Here is an 11,137-nt window from a genome sequence, read left to right on the forward strand (position 1 = left end):
GTCTGCACCACGAAATAAAATGTGGAAATATCTCAGCCATATAGACCTGCAGCTTGAGCAATGCACCCCAGCCAAGCCCGGTCAAGATCTGCTAATCCTCAGCTCACTCATAAAAATATGAGCTACCCCAGCCAATATGTAACAGTGAGAACTAGATAAATTCCTTTCATGTCTGAAATTTTGTGGTTGCTATCTATGTAGAATCACTGTGGCAAGAGCTAAATCATACAGGTAAACAGTATTTTTCTTCATAAATATTCCCTCTTTTCCCCTAGATCTATATGTGCAGTGCATTTCTGCCCACCATCTTGGGCATGCAACTTGTCAATCACATATCAAGGCATAAGACCTATGTTGGGACCTAGCAGAAGCTATAATGTGCCAGTAATGGTTTGGTTCAGTCTCAACATAAGCTGTTGAGACTTCAATAAAATTTTGGACTTCTAGCCTAATGACTTGATTAGATAAGATTTTTGAGGTACAGTTCTTGTGGAAAATAATTTGTGTACATGTGACTGAAAGTATATTTTGTGTGTATGAGAGAGGTAGATTTGTAAATATTTGTAAATATCATTTGTAAATATTCACTTATCTTTACCTTCCTTTATTGGTCTTACTTTGACTTCTGGCCATGGAAACCTCAGACAACCTGATAAATGACCAGCTCTAGCAAAGTTATGAAAGCAAGTACACAGTTTAGCTAAGCCTCCTGGGTTTCTCTACCCTCTGCCACGACATCGTGTCCTATATAAGACATGTTCTTAACTTGGATTCCCTAGAAACAAAATCTGAGATGAAGAAGATTGATGGAGAAATGCTCTCGAAAAAAACAGGCATAAGGAAGTGAAAAAAAAGGAGGGGAGCATGAACAGGCATAGGAGGACCCTGAAACTTAGAGCAGTTGCAAGTGAGGCATTAGTTAGTCCAAAAGGGTTCTGGGGGCTAGGATGACCTTCCAGAGTTGTCCTAAATTAGGGCCAGAGGACCAGGGGTTATTTTTGCCTCTGTATCAGCCGGTCACTAGCATAAGCCACCACACAAGAAAAGGCAAAACCTGGGCTGAGACAGTTTATAGCACTAAAAGAAATTCCCATGTGAGGGATGAATATTTGGGCCATTGGCAGCTGATATTCAAAGCAGACATGGGTAGATGTGGGGTGTGTCGGCCCTAAATCAGATGGCGCACCGCAGTACCCACTACGTGGTGGGGCCTTCAACCTGGATGCCAGATGAAAAGCCACACAGGGCAGGTGCACAGACAGTCCACAGCACAGAAAGTATCCAGGCTGTCCCAGAGCCAAACCTCAGCTGGCAGGTAACACACGTGAGGAGTATCTTGTGGTTAGAAGTCCCTGAGATTTTCAGATAGTTTGTTAGCAAAAGCCTCACCTTTGAAAAGTATTTATATTTTAAAATATATGCTTTTTACATGAAAACGTGTGTGTATGCGTTATTGCTGCCGAAACTACCCCCACATTGAACCACTTAACCACATTTATTTGCTGATGGATCTGCAGCTGACCTGAGCTCAACTAGGCAGTTTGTCAGTGAATCTTCTGACAGCTTAACTGATCACTCACATGACTGACTACCAATTCTGGCTATTGACTAGCTATCGGCTATTGGTTCTGCCTTTCCCTGGTCTCTCATTGTCAAAAGCCTTCTTTGGGCTTCTTTACACAATGGTTTCAGCACAGGAAGAGGACAAGAATGGAAACACACACACATATCCCCGCCCCATGCCCAGGGTCTTAAGGCTGAGGCTCAGCATTCACAGTGGCACCACTTCACTTTGTCCACATTTTACTGCCCAAATTCTGTAGATGAGCCCAGATTCAGAGGGAAGGAAACAGAGTCAATGCTTAAAGGGGAGAAAGAGTAAGACACTGTGCAAAGTACCAAGGACAGTATTACTGCAGCAACGTTGGCAAAAAGTCTGCCACAGGGCTGATGTATGCTTTATCTTTTTCTAAAGTTATCTTTCTCTGAAGATCAAACTTGATACATTTCCCCACCCCTGGGAAGGTCAGGAGTAACCTGCAAACAAATACATGTAATCTTTTCAATTAGAGACAATTGAAAACATTTACCCACTAGGGGTCAGTACAGAAGAGTCAATCCAAAATATGACCTTAAAGCAGGAAAGAAAACTGAGAGACAAAAAAGAGGAGAAAGAAGAAAATAACATTAAATAATATGAGCATTTAATCCTATACACAACTTCAAATGCCTCCCCATCATTTGATTTGATTTTCTTGTGCTTGAATGCTTCCAAAATGGATGTATTTTTCACCCTATGAATTTTATGATTTGTTATTATATTAATTCTATTCCCTATTCTAACCTATGTCTTGGGTAAGGTGTAGGGGGGAGGGTGGATTAAAGCAGGTGGGAAGAATGACAAAGAAATGATCAGATTATGGGTAATCAGATGGAAGAATAGAAAAATCAAGATTCAGAGGAAAACACCATAAGAGATTGTAGAAAAATGACAAAAGATATTTCCAAGCAAGTCATAATGCCAAAACATCATAGCAACAGACAATTATGACCCTATTACATTAAAAGCGATAATGCCTATATTGTAGAATGTCCCATTATATGGAAATATGCCCTCCACTGATAAGCATCTTCACGGAATATGTTGTTTCATGATATAACAAAACCCATCTATTGAGATACTTTCATTCTTTTTAAAAACTAGTATTTCTACTAAGCATTACAGAACCAACTTCACAAGGGCAATTACTGCTTAATATTAGTGAAATAACAATCCTGCATATTAATACTAAATACAAACATATATATCTTTCCATTGCAAATGAGAAATATTTTATTTAATGGTATGACCCCGCAAGACTCAAGTTTCCAAACTGCATGCCAGATGCTCATAGGTCTTTGTTTTTCTTCACAAAATTAAAACAAGTCCTAGTAAAGAGTTACCAGGAATAATTGAGAAAAGTGACAAATCATCTAATGTGTACAAAGGTAAATGCCTTTGCAGGTGTAGGGAATCAGTAGGGGTGAGGGAGGTATTGTCTACTGTTATAGGCACCCGACTTTGGTATGCGTCTTATCTGTATTCCAGAGCCTTCAGAATATTCATCGGAATTAGTAACAAGGAATGGTAATCAGCAACTTTCTGCTGCTTTACATTCACAGAGGCGGCCAGCCTGAGTGAGTAGCAGCCATCAGATTAGATCACTAGCTATACTGCTCGGGTTGATTTTAATTGCTTGAAAAGGGTCATTACCATCTTCTGGAATGTGTTAAGTTATTTTAAAGAGTGACTATTTCTATGTAAGAAATAAAAATGGACTGTGAGTCAGTTAGAAAATACAAGGAGAAATTCATCTGGGTCTTTGTCCTGGTACCATAACAATCCTGTCCAAGTCTGATTACACTGATAAACATGTTTACCTGAAAAATTTGTAAAAGTAATATGGAAAGTCAACACAGATTCCCAAACCAGAGACCACAGAGATCCATCCAAATGTCACATACTGGTTTATAAAATGCCTAGATTTCCATTTCCATAGCAACTTTTACATACAGGCAACTCTAAGGCAAAGAATTGCATGATATTTAAGAACAAGACAAATACTTGAATGGAAAAAGGTCTATGGAAGTGCAACTTTTGAAACCTTAAAGATACTTGCAAAATATTACATCAGTGTATGCTTACATGGGAACTGCACTTCTCAGGATAGTCATTCTTTAAATTAAAATTCTAGATACATGAATCTACATATGGGATAAAATGGCATAGAGCTATATACATATTCTTGCAATCAGGTTAAAACAAAACAGTGACACCTGAATAAAGTCTGTTGTATAGTTAACTGTAATGCATCAGTGTCAATTTCCTGGTTCTGGTATTACACTTTAGCCATAAGCAATGTCACCATCAGGGGAAGTTGGGTGAAGGCTATTCAGAACTCCTGGTACTATTTTTGCAATATCCTGTAAGTGTAATTATTTTAAAACAAATATTTTAATGTTAAGTTAAAAAGTCTCCCTCCTTCAAATAATTCAGGAAGTCCTGAAAGGGCTAAGGAATCTCTATCATTTCAACAGAGTAATTTATGTTTCTAGAAAGGTCATAAATTGGGAAGCTGTGAAACAAAAAGAGTATTTTTAGCACTGCAAGAGGAGCTCTCAGGGCAAAGGTTGATTGGTGATATTGTTTGATAACCCAAAACTTTCCCTCATTTATATGTAATTATTGATAGTTTAGGAAGATGTGCTTTTGATTTATTGAGAGCAGTCATTTACTTCTTTTTATGCCAATGTTTTATTCTAATTAATAATGAATTTTGAGAATTCCAAATTACCCCTCTTTCATTAAAATAAAACAATTACACCAAGGACTGATCCTTGGTACTGACAACCTTTAGCTTATGCTTCCTTTCAGGCATAGATCTGTCACAGAATTTTTAAAAATCAAATCATATCAAGATGTGCATCTGTTGTCAATGAATGACTTATCACCTAGAAGCTGTCCAAAATAAAGTAAAACCTTTAAATATACACTGAAAAAAATTTAAGGGCAAAAAAAAAAAAAAAAGCCCTAATAGAACTACAGTAGAATCAGGCTATCTTTCTTTCATTCCACAAATATTTACCAAAATCCTAATATGTGTGTTCCATTCCACCCACAGATTCTAAGGAAAGGCAGATATTAAACAAGCGTACAATGTTAATTAAATTCTAATCCATTCTCCCTCTAAGAAAGAACATTTTAAAACACAGGTGAGAACAGACAGCATGGGCCTCAGCCCTAGTCTGGAAGACAATAAAAGCTTCTCAGAGGAAGATTTGGGTGGGTATCACTGCACAAAATAAAGAGCTTTCCTGGCAGAAGTAATAATGAATTGAGGGTGGAAATAAGGTGAGACAGGAAGGAAGGATCTAGGGCAGAAACCATGGGTGCAAAGACACTGAAGCCATAAGGGTTATAGTAAGTTGTCAAGAAAGTTAAAGATGGCACCTGTACTTGGGACACCCAGTGTGGAGGGGAACTAGAGGAAGAAGTCTCATGCAGATAGGCTGCATCAGTGGCACTTTTTCTTCAAGCAGTGGGTGTCCAATGACACAAGATGTCTAGTTCATGGATTAAGAGAGCACCATATGTTGGAAAGACTGGAACAAGAAAGGGAATGTGGGAAGGAAGATCACTTCTTAAATGGCCACATTTAGGTAAGAAGTATAAAAGGTGTGGATCACTTGAACCCAAAGCTGATGCATAATAACCCCAATAAATGTTCTTGTACGTTAAATCAGCTAACTGGCTACAGGGACAAAGGGAGAGGGTGATGCCAAAGACCACTGTTGCCACGTGCCTTGAGGACCAGGTAAGAGTCAGAGAAAGAAGAGATCACCTAAACTGGAACTAGCTTGAGAAGAAAAATGATGGATCTTGTATTGACAAAATGGGTTTGAAGCAACACATATTCAAGAGATCTAAGAGACTGTGGGTGATGCCACAGAAACAACACTCAGAAAGTCAGCGACATAATTCTGCTGGACAGGGACAGTCTTGACAGGATCTTTGGTCAATGGGGGGTTTAGTTGCATGTTGCAAACGCAGTACCCTCAAAAGCACAGTTCTCAGGGCTGTGTCAAACTCCACTGTGAGCCAGAGACCATGACAGGAGCTGCTTGTGCAGGAGTGAATAAAACAGATGTGGTAACTGCCTAAAGGAGGGCTCACAGAACAGTCAACAAGGAATCAAATAAGGAAAAAGTTCCAAATTACAGTGTTTTTGGAGGGTACGAACAGAAGGAGCCTCAAGAGGTTCCCAATTTGGAGGAGTAAGAAAATGAGAGATCCCTCTCTTAGTAAAGGATATCTAAATTGTGACCCAAGTGATGTACAGCAGTCAAAATTTATAATTTGTGTGTGTGTTGAGGGGGGAGGTAAAGGCCGAAGGGAGCTACCATGCAAAGGACAGAATAAGCCCTAAGGCAGGAAAGAGGTCAACAAAACTACAGGCATGGGGGGAAAAAAAAGGAAGTTAAAAAAAGGAAGTTAAGTTTTTGTTCCCAAAAGCATGGCATAAGATGATGTTGGAGGGATAAGTAGTGTTTAAATCCTATGTGGCTTTCTAGGTATTATTTAATAGTTCTGAATATAATAGAAAGCCATTTAAGTGCTCCAAGGAGAAAAGTACTAAATTAACTTACATTAAGAAAAAGAAAAATAATAAATAAACTATCCTGACTGCTTTACAGAGAATGGTATGGGGAAAGAAGAAAGAAGGAGTCAGGGAGCAGGAGGGAGTGGGATGGACTGGGAGTTTTGGGTTGGTAGATGCAAATTAAAATTAGGATGGATTAAACAAGGAAGTCCTGCTGTAGAGCACAGGGAACTATATCTGGTCTCTTACGGTAGAACATGATGGAAGATAGTATGAGAAAAAGAATGTATATATATATGTATGACTGGGTCACATTGCTATACAGCAGAAATTGGCACAACACTGTAAATCAACTATACTTTAATTTAAAAAAAAAAGAAAAGAAAGAAAGAAAGAAAGGAGGCAGGGAAGCCAGTGCAGTTGTCCCAGGAGAGACGATGGTGACATGGAGCAGGATGATGTGAGGGGATTTGGACGGATGTAGGCAAATTTGAGAAATATTTTAGAGTGAGAATCAAAAGGATACATGAGATCTGCATTGCACTAGGTCCCAAAATAAGGGTTTCTGAAGTACTATAATGATCCTAAGAATTCTTTATTCTATTAAAAATAGTATATTGCCAGGCTTATTCATCAGCAATACACTCAAAGTGGTATTTGAGTTACAGGGCTCATCTCTTACCATCTGAAAGGCACTCGAAGTCAAGAGATTTAGAAAAACAAATGGGAGAAATCTGTTCTGTTTTAGAACTTAGAAAATTTATAGTATGAATTCTAAAGGCACCTAAGAGAGTACTATGGAATTGCTGTAACATATATAATCTATTTCTTAAAATGCCAATACGTCTGCAATAAGGAATACATACATCTTCTGAATTATTTTATCCTACTTAATAAAATAGTCATTTTTTCCCACTTTTTTGCAAGACAGCTTCTTGCACAGTAAAGATTCTACAAATATTTACATTCCAAGTAGCAGAGCTGTTTGAGATGCTGTAAAGTTCTGCCAGCACTTCTATTACAAAGCCTTATTTCTTGTTTATAACAAGTACATAAAAAGGGGGGAATAAAACCTTAATATGGATTGAAACTTGGCATAGAAAGTTTCAATGAGAAAATGCATAACTGCATTTCTCCTGCAGCAAATTTTCAAAAAGGAGTGTTCCACAGTATTTAGGAGTTAGACTGGGTGATAGAGGGGGAAGGGGAGTGGGGTGGGGGTTTGGGGGAAGGACACTTGGTGGGAATGGACACAAAAACCATTTAGCACACAAAATCTATGTCTGAGTTTTTTGTTGTTGTTGTTGTCTTTTACGGCAGCACCCTTGGCATATGGAAGTTCCCAGGCTAGGAGCTGAATCAGAGCTATAGCCACTGGCCTACACCAGAGCCATAGCAATGCAGGATCTGAGCCACATCTGTGACCTACACCACGGCTCAGGGCAATGCCAGATCCTTAACCCACTGGGTGAGGCCCAGGATTGAACTCACATCCTCATGGATGCTAATCCAGTTTGTTAACTGCTGAGCCATGATGGGAACTCCCCAATTCTGAATTTTTTTATACAAATTAGGTATGAGACAGAATCTGTAAGCCATCAATCTCAAAGATGTGTTCTATCCTAAAATATTCTGAGGCCCCCATGCATTAATTATTGACAATTATCTCTGCAAAAAAAAAAAAAAAGGTATTATCTAATGCACTATTATCCAGCATGAGAAAGGAAATAATCCAGCAATATTAAGTGTCTAATAAGTGGTTATTAAAACTCTGGAGCTTCTAAGAGATGCTCACCTTCAGAGAGACAAAGTTAACTCCCTAGGATCAGAAGGGTTATTGAAAGTAGATGGTTGGTGATGACTACATCAGTGATGGCAAGCAAACCACAGCATCAATAAACCCTCCTGCCATCTGAATACCTCCTAATGCATAAAATAAACATTACTATACTGTTCACAACTTACTAAATGGTAACTGGGAAACATAAAACATTGAACCCGTCATATGCTTCTCTGGTGGCACTGCAGCAATATAGTGAAATATATATATATATATATATATACATAAATATAGATCTGGCAGTTTGAAAGGGGCAATTGTATCTATATCCTATTTCAGCACAAAACATTAAGAGTTAATGAGAACTTCAAGTTGGACACTTAAATTACACAGTAAAAACAAAGCTGGGAGATGTGTACGGAATGTATGAGAAGGAGTCAGGAACTTATAGAAGAGAAAGACATATTTTGCCCGCAGAACGAAGAGGCTATTAGTTTATAATAACTAGGCATATATGAAATGTGACAGTGATAAAATTGAACATAAATCAGCAATGGAAAGGCTGCAGCTTGTTGTCCGCAGCTAATCTTTGCTCCAGTTGAAATTGCTCAGCACTTTGGTCCTATTAAATGTTTTGTTGCCATTTTAAGGAATACTTGGGCTATCTGATATGCTGTAAAGGATATTTAAAAGTTGGAGTTCTTCTGGAGAAAAGAACACACTGTCTTCATGTCTTCAGGCTGACATTAATGACATCCAGACAGCTAGTAGGATATGGGGCTACATGTTATTGTCTGAGGCAGCCACTGCCTGAATCTATTCTTTTGCAAATCAGTTAACCACACTGTGCCTCTTACATCCCATCTTAGACAGGAGAGCAACATGTATGTATTCAACTTCACCACTCATCTAAAAAAAAAAAAAAATGTGCAGCAATTTTCTGTATTTTCCTGGTGCACATGTATCCTTTCCAGGGTCTTCAAACCACATGGGTTGACTCTCAACTGATTTTAAACAAGCATTCAAACAACAGTAATTCCTGAAACCACTGTTCTCATCTTTTGCATAGTCTTTCCATTAAGGAGGCCCAACCCTATCAAACATCTTGTGTAAGTAACACAAGAACCTGTCTTATTGCCCCCAGTGACTGGCACATATCAGGCATTTGCTACTGTTGCTCAAACGCGTATGAACATTAACCTGCAGACACCTTCCTTCCTAGTATGACCCACAAAGGCTAAAAACCACAAATTCAGATGACGGGTCATGTAGCCAAAGTCCTGTTAGTAAACACAGCTAACAAGGCAAAAGTAACACATTTGACTTCAATAGTGAGACGGAATAGCTCTTTCAAAGGCAATTACCCCCTCCTTTCAAATCTCTGAAGGGCTCTGAGTCATTGTTCTGATTAATTCCTGTTTTTAATCTATTTACAGATCAGGATTCTTTTTCAGCTGGTGTGATATTCATCTTTGTGGGGGTAGATAGAAACCACAGCACATACAGTCTTCCTACTTTTTGTCCCCCAGTTATTCTTGCTTAATCATTTTTAAATTATTTCTGGATTTACCTACTTACCATATGAGCTGGAGTTTCTGACCTCCTTCCAGCGCCTGACACATCTCCTGTCTGTTGCTTTCTCTAGCTCTGTTTCCCCACATCTTGGTTTAAGATGCACAGACTAGCCACCCCTTTCACAGAGCTCTGCCTGTTCCCCTCCCTGCAGCTCAGAACTGAGATTTGCTCTCCTCCCCAGAGCGGGCACAGTTTCTTATTAAATCATTCCTGTGGGCGCATCTCCGTGTTGTAAATCAATAAACAAATGCAATACAGGGAAGGACAGAGGGACTGGGGAGCCGTGCGGAGCTCTGCACAGCCAGAGCCCAAAAACTGTTCGTTCATTTCCAACAAACAGAAAAAATTCCCCAAGGTTCTGTGACTTGGAGTGTGCACGACCGGCACTTCCTGGTTTTCTGACCTCGACGTTCTGGTACCTGCTTGGTTAGCTGTACAAGGTTCCTTAGTGAGCAGAGAAACAGTCAAGACCACGGCCGATCTCAATTAAACTAGTCCATCAGAGAAAACCCGGCAAATAAACGCAACGGAGGATTCCGTCCAAGACTGCAGATTTGAAAGTGGGAAGAAAATGCAGCTCGGAAAACTTGATCGCTAATCGAAGCATCCTCCTGGAGGCCAGGGAGGAAGTTTCTAGCAAAAAAAAAAAAAAAAAAAAAAAAAAACCAAAACCTATCCCATTTCAACCCGCTGCACCGTGGACTGGGTTTCTTCCTCTGCACCTTTATGGTTCTCAACTTTTTTTTTTTTTTTTTTCCGCCAACTTTCACTGGCCAAATCCGCTGCGCTAAGCACAAGCCAGGGGAACCCATCTCGCATTTCCCCACGCTAGTGCCGGGTATGCAGTCTTCCCATCCGGAAACCAATCCTCACCCAAGTACGGGAGAGGCAGCTTTTATTCTCCACCCATCGGGTGCATTTCCCCACAAACAAACTTTGGGGCTGAGGAGCCGTGAAGCCAGTGCGGAAAGTTTGCCTGTACAGATTGCTCATTTCAGTACCCGGGCCGGCGGGAGGAGCCAGGCATGCTCAACCTACCTGCTCCCTGAAGCTAGCTCACCAGGCGCCCGCCCCACCGGCCGATGAGCGGCCGATCGCGGGGGCTAGCCGGGCAGCCCAGCGCGCCCGCGCGAGCCGTCGCCGCAGCGCCCCGGTCACGCCGTTCCAGGCCGAGCCCTCGGCGCCCGCCCGCCAGCCGCCGCCGCGCGCCAGGCTTCTGTGGCAGCTGCAGGCGCCGAAAGAGCACTGCCTGCGCCTCCGCCGCTCTGGCGCGAGCACTGGAGGGAGGGGAAACGGACGAGAGGGAGGGGCGGGGAACGGGGCGGAGCAGCCAACAGGGTCCCGCGCCTCACGCCGCCAGCGCTCCCCGCTTCTCCGAGCCTGGTCGGACCCCTCGTCGCCCTGCGCTCAGGCTGCGTGCGCCCACGTGAGTCCGACCTCAGCGGGCTCCTGGGCGCGGCGCCGGAGGGGCGGTGGTCAGCTTGTCACCGCTGGGTGGCCTCGTGAGCGCACAGTTGAGTCCCAGGGAGCACGGGGTTAAAGGTAGGAATTCCACTTCTAGGAAGGCTTCCCGCATCTGTGCTTCCACAAGTGAGCAGATGGACAATTTTAATATTAAAGCCGATATTTAAGAGTTCGCTAT

General features: G+C 41.2%; 1 protein-coding gene across 15 annotated transcripts in view; it reads right to left on the bottom strand.

Annotated features, from left to right (window-relative positions):
- The window catches only part of CNTN3 (contactin 3), a 370,397-nt gene extending 359,651 nt beyond the window's left edge, over positions 1–10,746 (bottom strand). For 4 of the 15 annotated variants that reach the window (XM_021069237.1, XM_021069234.1, XM_021069236.1 and 1 more), the window contains exon 1: positions 10,534–10,655. The gene's annotated coding sequence lies outside the window, so the exon portion shown is untranslated. Of the gene's footprint in view, positions 1–9,498; positions 10,119–10,533 lie in introns of those variants that run through there. The other 11 variants (XM_021069224.1, XM_021069223.1, XM_021069222.1 and 8 more) reach the window with 6 other exon arrangements.

The sequence above is a fragment of the Sus scrofa genome, chromosome 13 (assembly GCF_000003025.6).
Source record: "Sus scrofa isolate TJ Tabasco breed Duroc chromosome 13, Sscrofa11.1, whole genome shotgun sequence".
NCBI classification, from domain to species: Eukaryota; Metazoa; Chordata; class Mammalia; order Artiodactyla; family Suidae; genus Sus; species Sus scrofa.